The 18,181-nt window shown below is 28.1% G+C and overlaps 1 long non-coding RNA gene across 1 annotated transcript; it reads right to left on the bottom strand.

The window, feature by feature from the left end:
- Positions 1–11,902: 11,902 nt before the first annotated feature.
- Positions 11,903–17,705, bottom strand: LOC136084318 (uncharacterized). The gene is made up of 5 exons (XR_010640477.1): positions 17,607–17,705; positions 16,500–16,631; positions 13,061–13,186; positions 12,280–12,412; positions 11,903–12,139 (listed from the first exon to the last, which is right to left on the bottom strand). It is a non-coding gene; the product is annotated as an uncharacterized LOC136084318 (long non-coding RNA).
- Positions 17,706–18,181: the final 476 nt, after the last annotated feature.

Raw genomic sequence — 18,181 nt, 5'->3', positions numbered from 1 at the left:
ATGAGGATGAAAGCATGTTTTTGGAGGACTCCATGCAACACTAAAGCTATACCGGTGAAAAGCACATATTTGTTCATTCTTTTCAAGACTTCTGTTAAGCCTATTTTCAATAAGTGCTTTTTTCTTGCCAAACATTATTATCGTTGGGTCGCATTACCTAAAAACAATTTTTTAAACAATTATTAGGTGTGTTATTTAAAGCGTTGTTTATAATATGATGCTTGTAATCATAAAAATTATATTACAATCTGCTTATATTTTAAAAAAACTAATTACCTTTAGGTGGATGAGGTGTTTCTTGACTTCAAATTTTCCAGCTGTTTAAATTTTCCAACTGTTACATATTGTTTCCATTGCGTTCAATGACCACAACTTATTTGCAAATGACGTAAATTCAACAAATTCTTTTCGAACTTCAGATCTATTATATTTAATTATTAGTTATTTAAATATGATATGATATTATGGTCAGAAACGATTAAGTTGTTTTCTAACGTTGAGTGTAATGTTTCTTGCTATGCTATATGCTAAATTCGGGAGTTATAAGTTATATTGTTCTGCCAAGCGGAAACCAATCCGAATCCCTCACCTGCGCGTCCCAGAAAATATCTCTTTTTAAAAATAGGTACTTTGAATGAGAGCTTAAAATGATGTAGAACTATTTATTTCTAATCAAAAAAGTGTGTCTTAAAAGTATACCTTATTTGAAAATGAATTATATAATCATTTTTCATAAAATTTGAACGTTTTGTCCGTTCAATTGTAACTTAATACTTATAGATCACACGAGTTTTAATTTCAATTATGTTATGAGCATCTTGCATTGACAATTTGGCATGTTTACATTTTTACAAAACTTAGCTCCTAACTGGTAACGAGTCATTTTGCAAGAACACTATTTGATTTTTTTTCAATTTCAAGCTTTAATATTTGGTTAGACTTTGGGTATCACATAATTTTCTGAGCATTTTTAGACTCATTACCTATGATACTTACACATCCTGCAAAAAAATTCAAATGGGATTATTTTTCAATTTCAAGCTTTAATATTTGGTTAGGCTTTGGGTATCACATAATTTTCTGAGCATTTTTAGACTCATTACCTATGATACTTACACATCCTGCAAAAAAATTCAAATGGGGTTATTTCTTAGGGCAACTCTTTGCCCTAAGAAATAACCCCCTTTGAAAATGAACAAAAATTTATGATTTTTTTTACTTTTGAACTATGATAATTAGCCAACCGCACAGTTTCACGCAACTTTTTTATATTTTTTAGAGAGAGCTTTTGGGTTACGTCTAATATTAACTAAAAAAGTTATGTGAAACCTCTTCCCTAGCCAAAAAAATGGGTTCAAAGACGGAAAAAACAAATTTCTAAAAAAGTTTCAAAAACTTTTAAAATTTTAAAGCGGATTCTGAGTAAACGAAACATTTTTAGAAATTTTTTTTTTCCCGAACAGGTTTTCTCTATATTCTGAACAATATATATGAAATTCAAGCAATTTGGAGAGTGTCACTTCCACTCACTGCCTGATTCTTACAAAAAACGTCTCTTTAAACAAGAGAATTTTCCTGCGGTTGTAATAATTGCCTATTCTTGCAGGAATGCTCGCTTTAAAATATGCAAAATTAGTCAAAAATTGACTAACTTGTTTTTAATTAAGACATTTTTATTTTGATTAAAGCAGTATTGCATGATATTATATTACATTAGAATTTTGTATGCTCAAATTTAGAATTTTGTATGCTCAAAATTCTTGTTTTTATTGCAAGATATAAGTCATATTTGATATTCTTTTAGATTTTATGATTCTAAAATCTCCATAAAGTTATAGTTGATTTAAAACAAGACACAATTTTTTAAAGCAAATTAAATGTGTACGCCAAAAGAGATTTGCTTCATATTTTACTGGTTCAAAAGCCTAAATCATTAAAAATTACCAGCTTTGTATACGATATTGTTATTGCAGACTGCACTTAAACAAGAAGTATTTTAAAGCATTTCCTTAACTTGACAAAACGTTTAACAATATCAAATAATGAGCTCCAAAGTGTCTTGAAGACTAAAATAGGTTGAAGAACATGTTCAAACTCAGATTTATAAAATAGGTTGAAGAATATGTTCAAACTCAGATTTATAAAATAGGTTGAAGAATATGTTCAAACTCAGATTTATAAAATAGGTTGAAGAATATGTTCAATTTCAGATTTATAAAATAGGTTGAAGAATATGTTCAAACTCAGATTTATAAAATAGGTTGAAGAATATGTTCAAACTCAGATTTATAAAATAGGTTGAAGAATATGTTCAAACTCAGATTTATAAAATAGGTTGAAGAATATGTTCAAACTCAGATTTATAAAGTAGGTTGAAGAATATGTTCAAACTCAGATTTATAAAATAGGTTGAAGAATATGTTCAAAGATTTTACTTGCTTTTGCATAACTTTATTGTTTTTAAAATTTTTAAACAATTTTACAATTGTAAAATCTTTTTATTTAAATTGAAAAAATAATCGTTTACTGGTTCTTCTGAATTATTTTCAAATTCAATGATATCCTAGCTGTCCATCACTTGTAATGAGATTTGTACGTACTACTCAAACGTTATTTGATTTCTTGTTTGCCATGTCTCGTAAGAAACTAAGTTGTAGCATTCATAAATTGGCTACCATCTCAGTGGGCCACTATGTATATGCAAGTGAAAGCATTTTCGACTTCTACTGCATTATTATTGATTCAAATACAAGCCTTGATATTGCAAGACCTTATATTTTACCGTTAATTGGTTTGCTAAATCAAGGCGTACCTGTAAGTGTAGTTATTAACTCAGTTGTGCAATAAATAGAGCTAGTCTGCATGACAATCTACATTAGGACTGCTCTTATTAACTGTAGAACTTAGTATGTAGTGAGGATCTGATATGTAACCTGTCAAAGTTTTGCCAAACGGAGTGTTTTTTTATACATTCGCTAGTTAATTTTTAACTAACTTTTGTAACTGGTACAAGTTTCTTGATAGTAGATAAACTACGTTTTTTGAACGTTGCGCATAAGACTCAACAGCGGCCAGCAATCCCACCCCTCTCAATAAATGTCAACCCTAAGCGGCATCAAACATTATTAGTGGCGCCAAACATTTCTAGTCGAAAAACTTTTCTGTGAATAGTGTTGTTAAAATTCTGAAAACTTATATTTTCCGAGGAATCAAAAACTATTTATCTTGTAGCTAAAACCCGTGCGTGATTTTTTGAAAACGCCCAAATACATACTAGTGTTCTTTTTGTAACTCCTTTACATTACTTTACAACAAGTAAATTACTTTATTACATAAGGTACTTTACATTAAGTAAATAATAGATTTATTTTTTTCTCGGCACCAAGTTAAAACAAGTCAATAAAAACTCTAAGCCAATCAAATGCAACATCAATATTTTTAACAAAGTCAAGCAATATTGATGTTTTTATAAAATATTTTCAATTCCACTGTTTAATGTTTCTGGAAAAAAATTGCTATTTATAAATATATTAAATTTTTTTGGTTTTCTAATTAATTTATTATTCAGGTTGATTTAATGGGTGCTACAACTCAGCTTTTCACGAAACATAATGTTTCGTGAAGAGCAGACAAAAACCATTGTGAACAAATACATTTTTAGCAGCTTTTAATTTTCTATTGTATTAGCTACCAAATAGCAAATAATTTTTTTTTTGTGAACGCTTTTGAGATTATAATATTGCGATATTAATGTTGGCAATAGCCATTATATCAAACTTTGATGTATTTAAAACTCATCGATCTGTTTTTAAAACTCATCGATGTATTTTTAAAACTCATCGATCTGTTTTTAAATCTCATCGATGTATTTTTAAAACTCATCGATCTGTTTTTAAAACTCATCGATGTATTTTTAAAATTCATCGATCTGTTTTTAAATCTCATCGATGTATTTTTAAAACTCATCGATCTGTTTTTAAAACTCATCGATGTATTTTTAAAACCATAGTTTATAGACTTAACTGGTTTAGAAACTCGGTGTTTTGCGTAAAAAAAAACTCATTGAGGTGAACGCTGTGATCACGTGACATTGACGGTGCACAGCACAAACATTTACTATGGCTTCAGAGAGAGAAGACGATGACTATTTTTGTAATAGTGACCTTATAATGCTATTGGAAAGTTTTTGAAAAAGATATTAAATATCAAAATTATACTGAAGCTATTGTCGAAGATGTTAGTACTTTTTCCTAGTAAGATAAAAAAGTGAAAAATGTTTCTTTATGTAAATTATTTACGTAGCATAAACAAACATTTGTCTTTAGATTTTTTTAATTAGTGATCAAATTAAGCGAAAGATAAGCGAAAGATAGACTGATTATATTTTGTTTTTTAAACATATATCTTACTTAAAACTATTTTTAGCTTAGCCCTGGATCCTTCCCATGTAATGTATGCGTTAAAGCTTTTAGAAGTAAAGGAGGGCTGAAATTGCATATCTCTAAAAAGCACCCCAACAATATTATCGTTGATGAACCTGCTAATAATCTAGTTTTTAACACTGAGATTTTGTTCTTACTACTAAAAAAAGTGTCTTGCAAGATTATAGAAAGCTCAATTTATGGTGACAAAATAATTGAAGTTGTTAAAAAATTTCAGATTGACCAGATAAAAAATGAGGTTCAGTTTGATAGATTAATTGAAACTTGTAGTAAAATTTCTCTAAAAAGTTTGAATGAGTTTATGCTGATTATTTTGGCAGAATAGTAATCAACAGTAGGCAAATTTTTAATTGTGATGCTGAATATGAAGATACTGCTACATTATTATTAAGCAAACTTGCTGACAGCATAGCATCTTATTATAGGGCTAATATATCTAGTGTCAGTGATAAAAAGATATCAAGTAGACAAACAATATGTGAAAGGGAAAAGTATGGTTTGCAATATCTAGGAGGTTACTGCATCCACAAATTAAAAAAAAAAATCCAAAGTTTTCGAACAAATAATGACACTGCTATACAACAAGCAATATCAATATTAAAAAGCTGCCAATCTGAAACAAAAAATATTCCAGACCAAAAACTTATCAATGCTCTTAGCCGTGGAGGACTCACTGGTATAACAATTGAGTTTGAGCAAATATTAGTTATAGCAGAAAAAGCATTTTGTTTATATACAGAACAGTCAGAATTAACTAAAAGCATAGACATAGATTTCTTGACAGAAAAAACATTATATGATCAAGATATAGATGAATATTACAGGGTTATTCTTGAAAGCTGTGATTTAAAAATTGAAAAAGATATACAAAAATCTACTTTGTGTTCAATACTGAGATTATATTTTAGAGTTCGAAGTCATTCATTTGTCAAAGACATTGTTAATAAACACAAAGCAAAAAAAAAAACAGGAGAACTATCTAAAAAAGTATTACGTGCTAATATGAAACAATCACATAAACTGAAAGACAAATAATATATATATATATATATATATATATATATATATATATATATATATATATATATATATATATATATGTAGTATTATAAAAGTTTTGAACACAAATAGTTGTTATAATATAAGTAGTTTGTAAATCATGTTTTTTTTCTCTTTCTTTTTGGTATAAGATCTTCAAACACATTTATCCAAGACTTTTTTTTTATATAAGAGCCTCTAGTATTTCCAGTGTTAAGCGAAACACTTCTTTGGATGCGTATTGCATTAGAATTGTATCCAAACTGTTTAGCATCAGGGTTATCTGAATGTCGCCCTATTTGTCTTTGAGCACTGAAATATTTCTCTAATGGATCTTGACAAAATCTATTAGCAAGTACATAAGACATACCCTCTGCTAACAGAAACCTTGTAACTTCCACAATTGAGTTACATGTCATTATTAAGCCTTCATGAGTCTGATGTGAAATGAACATTTTAGCCTTAGCCTCATAAGAGTATTGACAACTAGAAGTATTGTCCACTCTTTCATCTATAGATCTTTTCCAATCTTTAAAATAATCCAAAAAATCATTTAAAAGGAAATTGAATCGTAAATCATTTTGGTCTGTGTATTTTTGAAGGAAAGGTTTTATATTAATTTTATGTTCTTCAAGAGATCTACTGTTAACACAATCAAATAACATGTCCATTTTTTCACAAAAACTAGCTGTCTCTTTATGTTCCTCAGTTCCAAAGGTTTTCAAAACAGATGCTACGGTTTGACTTAAAATTTGGGCAGCTAGTTTTACAGTCATAGCAGAGTAAGAGTTTATGTGTATGTGCTCATTAGTTAACTTAGGCATAAGTTTTAAACCATTGTCTAAATCTTCATAATACAATTGAGTAATGTGCTGCCACAGTAAGTATTTTCCATTGTTCCACAAGTAGCGTGTACATTTTCCTGCGCCAGAGTTTAATAAGCAATTTTGAGCAGTTTTCATCAGGTGTGGTGGGTCTGCTACAAAGTATATGTATCTATATTTGGCATACAAATTTATTGTTTTAAAAATAACAGGAGTAATCATATCTCCACACATATAACGGTGAAGTTTAATCATTGTTTGGTTTGATGATGCACCATCAGCCACTACAGAGACTAGATAAAGATTACATCTTTTTTCTAAAATGCATATTGCATCCCAAAATAAACTAAATAGCTGCACTGCTGTGGCAGTAATGGTGGTAAAATATGCAAGTGAAAACTTAAGCGATGTTGCAATGCCACGAACCATGAAAACAAGAAACATGAGTTGCAAGCTCACATTTTTGTAATGTAGCAAAATTCAGGTCTGGGTCTCCCAAATCAACAAACCCTATTATCTGATGACTGTTCTTATCAAAAACCAGATTAGATTTTAGGGACATCTCATCAATAAGAAGCACAATGTATCTTTCAATTTTTGTATACTGTTCCGCTTGCATACATAATTCAGCAACAATACCTTCCTGAAACCCAGCTTTTGGCGTAATACAATTTTTATAATCTCGGAGTGTCCTCAGGCTTGGCAACACAAGAACTTTGCTATCTCTTATTTCTTGATATGCAGATGGGGATTTTGATGCTATGGATAAACAGTATCTTATTATCATTGGGTGATACCTAATTCCAGATGGAGAGACACTAAATAACTTTTTTTGTTCTTGCCAAAACAAATTCATGAAATCACTAATGTTATGATTAGTATTAGAAATTATTGAAAGAAAATCACTATGTAAATCGCAATCCATCATCACACTTGAGCTAATAAGCTCTTCTTTCATTGCTTCAATTCTAGCTTGTAATTGTGCACATTTAAGACGGTGCAGCTGCATTGTTAATTTAAGCCTCGATGGTGTTGTCAAAGAGATAGCAGCATTTAGTTTGGCTGGCTCATTGTGACGCTTAACTTTCTTTATTTTTGAATAAATTATTGATTTGTTTGTCAAAAAACATCGCAGTTAATATTTCTATAGCATGACATATGATTAAATGGTGAGGATTTTGTGTCCCAAGAATGTGGATTTATTTTGAAAGGTATACAATGGTGATGGTACAAGCTGTCTTTTCATGATTCGGCACACCTATACGTAATTGATAACTTTTAAGCACATGAATTAAATTTGTCACAGTTATATTTTACATACTTCTTTTGTAGTCTGAGTAAATAGGATGACATTCAGGAACCACCACCCATATACTGCCAAACTATAGCCTAAACTTTCATCTATTGTTATCTCAAATTCTGGAAGAACAAATTGGTTTGAAACATTTTTCAAAATAGATATTTCTTTTTCTTTCACATCTGTTATCCAACCATTTAAAAGTTTTAGTTTTGGAATTCGAATTGAAATGTCATTAAGCTTATTATAGTACTTAATTGGTTCTTTAGTCTCAGATAAAATAATTTTTCTTGGCATTCTTTGTTTTGGTGAAGTTAAGTTACAGCTTTTTGTCGATAGTAGTAGAGTTGGTATAGCTCCATTTTTCATAATCTTTTTGTCATTTTGAGACCAATATCTGAAGATAAAATCATTTGGAATTTACACACACATACACACACACACAAACACACACGCACACACACACATACACACACTCACACACACACTCACATAGAGTTTATTAACAGCATACGTGTTTCAAAATCATCTGGCTTAAAGTGCTTTTCACAAGCATAAATTTTTCCAGAGTTGATCTGCTCTTTAAACTGCTGGTCAATAACACGTCCTTTAGTTATTGAATTTAACCATTCAGATCGCCAATTTTGATGAGCAGGATCTGCAGGATTTGAATAAGGAAGCTTGAATATTCCTATCCCCTTTGTTCTTCTTGATGTTCCACAGTTCGTTATACTACAATTAGCACCTGGCATATTATCTTCATAAATTGATCAACACTGATCAATGATGTACAAAAAAAATCACTTATTAATAATCACTTCAGATAATTTGTGAAATAAAGGAATAATCTGTTTGCAATATCACTTAGCAATAAACGCCGTTAAAAAGTTTGTGTGCACTGTCACGCTTCATTTACGCTCTATTTTTGTGTCAAAAGGTTAAACAATAGATTTTACGGAGTTTCAAACTATGTTAAAACTCATCGATCTGTTTTTAAAACTCATCGATGTATTTTTAAAATTCATCGATCTGTTTTTAAATCTCATCGATTTTTCCAACGAAAAATATCTACAAAAGCATTTTTTGAATACGAGAAACGCATAATTCGTTCTTTTTATTAATTTTTTTTGTTAATAATGTTTGGAATAAAATATAAAAGTTATGTAAAATGTGTTATCAAATGTTAAAAATATTTATTCAAAGATATTTATCAAATAGCTTGATAGCTTGATTCTTATAAAAATACCGAAAGAAAAAAACCCTTTTAATTAATTGCATGGAGACCAAAGTGTCACCTAATAGTCATGAGTAGAAACGTAAAAGTTTATTAAAAAGTTTAACAAAAAAAGAAAGCAGCAATAAAGTACAGTAAAAATACTCGTTTTTGAATTTATTTTTGCTGTAGACGGACTTCGTATAGTCGAGTCTTTAATGTTTTTTTGTTTAGTTTCACAATACACGTACGGAGACGCATTGTGGAAAATAGTACAAAAATGTACCATAAATGTTTTTTGCTCAAATTTCAATTTCAATGGAGAAATTATATTAAATTTTTTTTAATAGTTTAATTGTTAATCTTTACTATAATGTAGAGATTTCAGCAAGTTTTATGTAAAAAGATATTTTTTGAAGCTTTACTGTTTCATATTTTTTTAAATCTTCAATTGAAAATCATTTGCTTTATCACTTTAAAAGTTATTTTCTATAAAAACCTTTCATAAATCAGTATAAAGTGTTATACATTTTTGAAGGCATCATGTTATGGAAATTTTAGAACAAATTCATATTTTTAATTATATGGTTTTGTTTACTAATAATTAATTGAACTATAAAATGAGCTAGAAAATAAAAAATCTTAAAGTTCACCGATATATTTGGCTGTCACCCACACTTCCCAACGCTTCATTTTTGTAATTGATTTGTAGCTTAGGTGTCTATAAAATTGATTTATTAAAATCAGCTGCGTATACGTGTGGTTTCCAAAATTATAGATAAAAAAGTGTTAAAAGTCAGAAAACAGAAAACCGCTTTTTATCGTGGTTCCAGACTATATCTGTTTATAACGATAGCTTTGCGTAAGTTATTTTGTCAATTTTTTATTGAGAATTAATTTTGATGGACATGCATTCTATCATTGGTATCATTATTGGTTGTTGTAGATGAAATAAAAAGCCAAATATACTCTTTACGGCCATCTATAATTAACAAATGTTGTAAAGGAATACTACGCACTAAAAAAACTAACGGCATTATAACAGCATTTATATACGCAGATTCTTTAATGCCGTTATTTATGCTGTTATATTCACGGATTCGAGGAGACCTGTCGCTGGAATTTTGGTCCGCGAAAATTTTTATACTGGACCAAAATTTTCGTTGAAATTTATGGTCCGGCCGGATCAATTTTTTTGATAGTTTTGGTCCGCTTTGAAAAAAACGATCCGTGATATTTATTATTATTATATTTTACAAATTGCGCACAAATTTTGCAGTTTTGATATCGGACCAAAATATTACGTAAAATTTTTGAACCGTGTGAAAAAGTGTAAAATAATAAATTTGATATAAATTTTTTTTATAGGTTTTTGAAATCAATTATTCAAAAAAACAACGGTTGACCCATTTATAACTTTTCATAACTAAAATTTACTAAAATTTACTAAAATTTACTAAAATTTACTAAAATTTACTAAAATTTACTAAAATTGATTCTTCAACTTAATCATATTTGCATATCTTTGTACTTCTTGATTTTGATGGCTTTGTCTAGTTGCATAAAATTTACATCTTGGACTAAATTTAGACTACACTATCATAATAGTAAAGCAGAGCTTAATCTGATTTTTAAATTTTTCTGGAAAATCCGTCAATATTCAGAACAAACTAGAACTTTAGTTTTAATATCTTTATTTTTTTTGTTTAAAAAAATATACATATCTTTTCAGAAATGCATTATACAAAATTTTATTTTTAATAAAAAATACTTACATAAAATGTTACACGGAGTCATAATTTTAACTAATGGGTCGATGAAAATTTTATATATACTTTGGGGGACAGTTTAGAGACGGTTGGGAAATCCTGCTCAAGGTGTACCTAAAATGATTTGGGCTGCCACTATTGAGATAGTTTTGAGTATTTTTTGGTGCGCTTTTCTTTGAAAGTTAAAGCATATGCTGTATGCCCAGCATATGCTTCAGACATGTCTAAAAATTTGTACCTAGCTTTAAAAAACTATTTTACTGTATAGTGACAAGTGCGCTCAATAAAATTTAATGTAGTTTAGGTTTGTGCAAACTTAAGAAAACTAACAGAACCTTTTTTTAATGACTATTTTATAAGGAGACGCTAAGAAGTGCATATTACAAAGTCTTATTACAAACCACTGCAAAAATAATGCCAAAATTGTGGGGAAGAGGGGTCATCAACTCCCTAAATGGTACTATAAAATTGCTCATGGTACGGGCCTGACAATAGATTATTTTACGTATTGAAAAAATCAATTAGTCCGTAGGTCGATGCCTAATGTAAATTGTTAGTGTATTCTACGAAGTTATATAAGTGTTTTCTACTTATTTAAATGTAACAGCCCAAACAAAATTTAAATATTTAATTCGTACTTGTGTGTGTTTTGTATAATTTAGGGTACTTTTAGCGGCTGGAAAGATGTTTTCAATACGTATCTTCTAAACGTATGACAGAGTTCGTAGACAATTTTTCATATAAAATTCTTTGATTTTTTTTAAAGATTAGTCAATTTTGCCTGACTATTTTTAACACGGAATAACATTTAAAAAAGCCATCGGCTATATTGGATATTTTATAAATGAGCATTTTAGGATTGTCAAAACAAATAATTACAATAAGAACATTATCGATTCATGAGTTAACTGTATGGTATCGACAAGAGAAAAAACACCATAATTATAAAATAAGCCACTTTCTCTATCAAAAATTCCCTGACTATCTAATTAAAAATTAATAATTCCCTGAATATTGCCAAAATGAACCAATTTTCCATGTTTTCCAAGTTCGCTACGAACCCTGTATTTATACGTATTGTAGGACTTTTTATGTATGGAAAGATGTTTTAAATACGTATCTTTTAAACGTATTAAAACGTATTACAGGACTTTTTATGTATTATGTACGTAACTTTTCTAGAAAAACTTTGTATATAATACATCGTATTTGCTTTTTTTTGCCTTACATTTATTTTACTTAAGTATTCATAGGGTTTGTATTACATAAGTAGACTTGGATTGGACGTAAACTTTGCTTTTAAATTTATAAGCCATATGCAATTATAAAATTTTTTATTTCAGATTTTATTTCAAAATTATTTCAATAACTGGTTATTTATCCAAATTCTTCATTCATCCATATTATCCATTTATTGTTGAATCAATTAATGTTTTTAGCTTAGCAAATAAATGTACTTAAAAAACACTTTAAAAAGACAAAGGGGGTCTACTGATGGTAACCCTAAGATGTATCTGTATATACTACATTCGAATCATTTTGAAAGCATTTTAAATCTAAAAATATATTAAGCAAATAATTAAAATAATATCATCATAAGTTGAAAAAAAAATCTCATTATTAACATCACAAGTATATTGAAACAAAAAAGCATTAAACTGATCTGCAATGTTACCAGTTAACAAAGTATTTTTACCTTACTTATGTTAAATTTCTTTTCTTTAACTGTTGGCTAATGATCAATATAGCAAATTTCAAATCATTTAAATTTACCAAATTGAAACCATATTTCAACAGGTAGTTCAATGAAATTTAAACAAAATGTAGAACTAAAGAAAAAGAAATTTAGTTAAAAGTAAAAAACATAATCATATTTTAAACATATTTGAAACCTAAATAAATAAAAACTCATAATGTATAAAAAATAATATAATGACAGTCTTAAAAGACTGCCATTATGAACATTTTGAAACTAGATTTGGAATCTTTGTTTTACTTAATTCTGAATAAAAATTAACATGCCTTGTTCTTGCAAAATGTGAAACAAATAGTTGTCAAAGAAAGAAGTAGTTGTATATGACGTAGTGACAAGTAGTGATGTAGGCCTAAGACCACAGCCCTGTTTAAATAAAAGATTACCATGGGTTGGTAACCAGAACTAGGAAAAATTTATATATATATACACACATACATAGTAGCAGGTTTCTTTTAGACACCTACCAAATCAAGAAACATTTAAACTTGAAATTTATTGATTGTCATTAAATATGACAATCAGAAAACAGATTACATTTTAGTACCAATTGTAAATGAAAATCTGATAGCTGCAACTAAATTCAAGAACAAATACCCATTTACCACCAGAAGAAGCTATGCATCATTGTTACTATTTTATAAAGTGCAAACTTTTATCTATATTTCTAAGTAACATATAAAAACTACACAACCAATTTTAAATTTTAAATAATTAGATATACCTGAAGGAGTTGAACTGTTCAAAAACTGAACAAGAAAGTTATTATTTTTTATTATAGTTGCCAGTGTTAACTTGATCATCACTTAGATAAACTTTGCTATTTCCCAGTAAATTTTCCAACATCAAACTAAGGAAACGAAAAAAGAAGCATAAAAAATAGGTGTTTATATTTGTAAACAAAATAAAATAAAAATTAATACCAAGTATATAATCCTTACAATCAACAAATATAATCCTAACAATCGACAAATTAAAAATAAAATTACTAATTGAAGAGAATGAATTAAACAAATTAGGATATAAAATTTTACTTTATTTATATATACTTTATATATTTAATATATTTTATATGTACTTTACTTATTTATAACTTATTAGAAATATAAAAAAATTTCAATTTTAATAAATTTAAATAAAGTGATATAATAGATAAATTTACTAACTACCCAATCTTCTTTCTGTTGGTACTCTCACCAAAAAACTAAAACTTTTAACTCTAACTTGTTGGCACTCTCACTAAAAAAGCAAAACTTTTAACTCACACTTGTTAGCACTCTCATTAAAAAGCAAAACTTTTAACTCTCACTTGTTGGCACTCTCACTAAAAAATTAAAACTTTTAACTCTAACTTATTGGCACTCTCACTAAAAAATTAAAACTTTTAGCTCTAACTTATTGGCACTCTCGCTAAAAAATTTTTGAAAAACTCATTGTTTCTATCTTGAGCTCATTCTCTTGTTTAGTAATCACCATAAATCTTCTTATTGGACTTGGTCTTACATGACTATTTGAAAAAAATAAACCAGTTATACCAATATTAGTTTTTGTGCCGTAAGTTTTTTGTATGATTTATTCAAAAATAACTGGACAAATCAGTTTGATTCCATTGGAATATTTTAGTAAGAATTTTCTTAATAAGAGTTATTTTATCTCAATCTATCTGGTATATTAATTGAAACCTTTCTATATTTTAATCAAACCATAATAAAACTATTATATATGATAGTTTATATGTAAGTATAGTTATAGAGCCATAAGTATACTTACCGCTCTTTATAAGATTTTTTTAATTATTTCAGAAAAAATGGGTCTCTACTTAAAATAGGTTGCCAAACCAAGGTATAAACTGATAATTGATCAAGGCTACTGTGGAGACACTATCTGACTGACTATCTAACATAAAACACATACATAGCAAAGAACAACAACTTATATAACAATATATATACATACATATATATATATATATATATATATATATATATATATATATATATATATATATATATATATATATATATATATATATATATATATATATATATATGTATATATATATATATATATATATATATATATATATATATATATATATATATATATATATGTTTATGTATATATATGTATGTATATATATATATATATATATATATATATATATATATATATATATATATATATATATATATATATATATATATATATATATTGTTGTTGTATAACAAAACATGGCAATGTTAGACCAAAATACAATTATTTACAACCGCAACACCATAAAAGATTATTGCATATCACTGCTTTTGGCGCTTCAACACATTCTATATGAAACCATTCCTTGCATAACCCACATTGTATCATTGGTTTTTCATTGTTTGGCATTCTGCAATTGCAATATATATCTAAAAACTCAACCTTTGAAATTTGTTGAGAAACTCTCTGCAGCTTAGATGGAAACTGTGTCAACTCAATTTTTCAAATGACCTTAACAAATGTTTTCTCATATCTTCCTGTGTGTACTTTACAATGGATGGATCTCTGCCAAAGCAAAGTTCAAAAGTATTTGCAAGTGCAAAAAGTCCACAGTCATCTGAACCTAACTGATACTGAACATTTACATATTCAATTTTAATTTTGTTAGTGGTAGAGCAAAAAAGATCAGCAACTGTGTTCTTCAACAACAATGTTAACTTATTATGCAAACTGTCATAAACCCTGACAGTCCCCTGTGTACAGTTTAGTGTTGCTATAGTGATCCAATGCATACCATTGTAATTCAGACACTGAATAAACTCTTTATCTTTTTAAACCTCTAAACTATTTGTGAACTGTAAAAATGGGATCTTGAAACCTTGATAAATGAGGAAAAGATTGTGTCATTTAGCCATCCACCATTCATCAAAATATTTTAAAATACCATCTACTCAAAGTATTATTTTTCTAGTTTGAAAAAGACCAATAGAAACTGTTTCTACTTCCGTATGTGCTTCTTCTTCAAGACAAATAAGTTCTGCTTGAAAAGCTTTGTCTGTTTACACATATTCTATTTGGGTGGCAATGACTTTTGCATGCCACACCGAACTGTTTGCAAGGGCATCATTTTGTAGCACACCTATTTTTGCATGAGCAAATAAAATTCATTTGATAGATTTCATCTTCTATTTTTACTTCTGAATGTGTATCATCAATAGTGGAACAATTTCTATTTTCTTTGGAGCACTCATGAGCATAGTTTAATGTATCTACTGAAGGTGAGCCATTACCAGAGATACTTGATTTTTGAGGAGTTTCATTTAAATCCTCATAATAATCATTATTTGGTTCATTTTCTGATATTGGGTCTGATGATTCAATAAAGACTGAGGGATCCGGAGAAATCACTTCATCATTAAAACATCGATTATCAAAACTTTCCTCATCAGAAGAGCTATAATCAACCAAACATGTTTTGTAATTTTGTCAAGTAGGGTCTGAAGGTTTATAAATTTTGAGATGACTGCCAGTAGCACGAATTGTAACACCTTTATTATCTTGAAGTTTGTATACTCCATGAGGAAGGCAACTAAGTATTTTATATGGGCTTTCAAATCTATCATTTAATTTACCTCCTTTAGTTTTTTTACGTCTATGATTTAATTTTAGTACTAATGAATTGACTTTAAAGACTCCAGGTTTCGAGTGCTTTTATCATAATTTTTTTCTTGCCTTACTTGAGCTTTTAAAATATTTTGTTCAGCTTCTTCCAACACTAACTTATACTCACTTTGCGCCATGCCAGGCTCCTTTAATTTAAAATAATTTGAACTTAATTCTTCTAAAGATTCTGCCTGGAAATCTACATCTATTGGAAGATATGCTTGTCAACCATACATCAGTTGAAGTGGTGTGAACTTTGTAGAGTCATGACAAGATGTATTGTACGCAAATGGACAGGTATCTAGAAAAATACTCCATTGTTTTTTTTTAGAGGATACATATTTGACTAGCATATTCTGCAAAGTTTAATTAAATCGTTCATCGAGTCCATTACCCTTAAATCAAAAAATTTTTTTTTTATAATTTAAATAATTTAAACTAATTGACCTAATTGACTAAATAACTTTAGATATTAATATCGTATTTCTTTGTTAACCTATTTAAGAACTTTTTTAAATTTAACTTACTTGTGGGTGATATGGTGTTGTGAGTCTTTTCTTTATACCAAGCAATACATTAAGTGTATTATTAAGTTCATTACAAAATTCAGTCCCATTATCTGACAGCAAAACTCTTAGCACTCCCAACCTCATGAAAACCTGAATGATAGACTTATTATAAAAGTACTATATATATATGCACACCATGAAGTTACATAGATGCTAATATACATTAGAGACACTTAAATCATAAGAACATATGATTTATTTTATAAGGTAAAATCAAGATTATAAAATCAATTGACTATATCCAAGAATAATAACAATGAGCCCTTATTAGATACACCAAGTATTCCTAATCTCTTTTCAAGATCATCACTTTTGATCTCTTTAGAAAGATATAGTATTATAATATTATTTTATCTTTATATAAGTTTTTTTTTTTATATTGATGTTAAGGATATTATCAGAAATTATGAAAGAAAGTAGAGATACATATATATTGTATTATATATACATATATATTGTATTATATATACATATATATTGTATTATATATACATATATATTGTATTATATATACATATATATTGTATTATATATACATACATATATATATATATATATATATATATATATATACATATAGTAAAAAATAAAACTACGTGATTTTCACGTAATTTTTTACTTAAAACTTAATTTTTATGCTATTGCAATCATCAGGAAAAATACAATTATATTTTCTTCGTTAAAAAATTTTTATTTAATTGGAACTAGTTACGTAAAACTATACATAAAAAACTACACAAAATAGTTTATGTATCGTTTTACGTAACTAGGATTACTTGTGCATAATTTTGTTACGAAAAAACTATATTTGTATTTCATCTGATGATTGCAATAACATGAAACTTAAAGTTGTGAAAATCACGTAGTTTTATTTTCTATTTTGTTTTATCAGAATATAAATTTTATTTGTACATATTTTGTTATTTTCCACAACCAATTTGAAGAGGAATTTAAAGTGTTTTTATTACGAATCCTTTCACAACGTATAAATATTTTATTAAATGTGCCGAAGCCTTCGGCACATTTAATAAAATATTTATTGTTGATACCAAGTGTTCAGCATACCTTTTATAGTTGATACCAAGTGTTTAGCATCTCGCAGAGACACGATATCATGCTAAGCTGTCATGGTCTTCGGCGAAGACCATGACAGCTATCATGCTAAGACACGATATCATGACAGCTTAGCATGATATTAGGTACGCGGAAATCGCGTTTTACGGAGCCGATTTTTGTGCTAAAATTTTGTTCCACGTTTTTTTCACTTTTTTTAAGGTAGCGTCAGACAAACGTTTTTTTGTGGTGTTTCTTTTTAGAAACATATATAAACCTAGATATTTTTCTGAAAGAAGAAGGGTTAATCTTGATTTTTATGTGGCTTTTAATGTATTGTTACTAATTTTTCGTGGTTTGTTATGGTCCTGAAAATATAGTATATGTTCTCACATTAATTTATAGTAGAAGAAATGTTGAGCCCGCTTTTTTTATTATTGATTTAACTTTCTACATGCATTTTCTAAGCACATGCCAATTTTCAAAGAAAAAAAAAAGGGAGCAGATAGTTTACTATGTATTATTCTACAAATACCACTTTTTTTAGGTAGCCTTAGGCAAACGTTTTTTTGAGGTGTTTTTTTTTT

The sequence above is a fragment of the Hydra vulgaris genome, chromosome 08 (genome assembly GCF_038396675.1).
Source record: "Hydra vulgaris chromosome 08, alternate assembly HydraT2T_AEP".
In the NCBI taxonomy this organism is placed as follows: Eukaryota; Metazoa; Cnidaria; class Hydrozoa; order Anthoathecata; family Hydridae; genus Hydra; species Hydra vulgaris.
The sequence above is the reverse complement of the archived record's forward strand: the minus strand, read 5'-3'. Positions and strand labels throughout refer to the sequence as shown.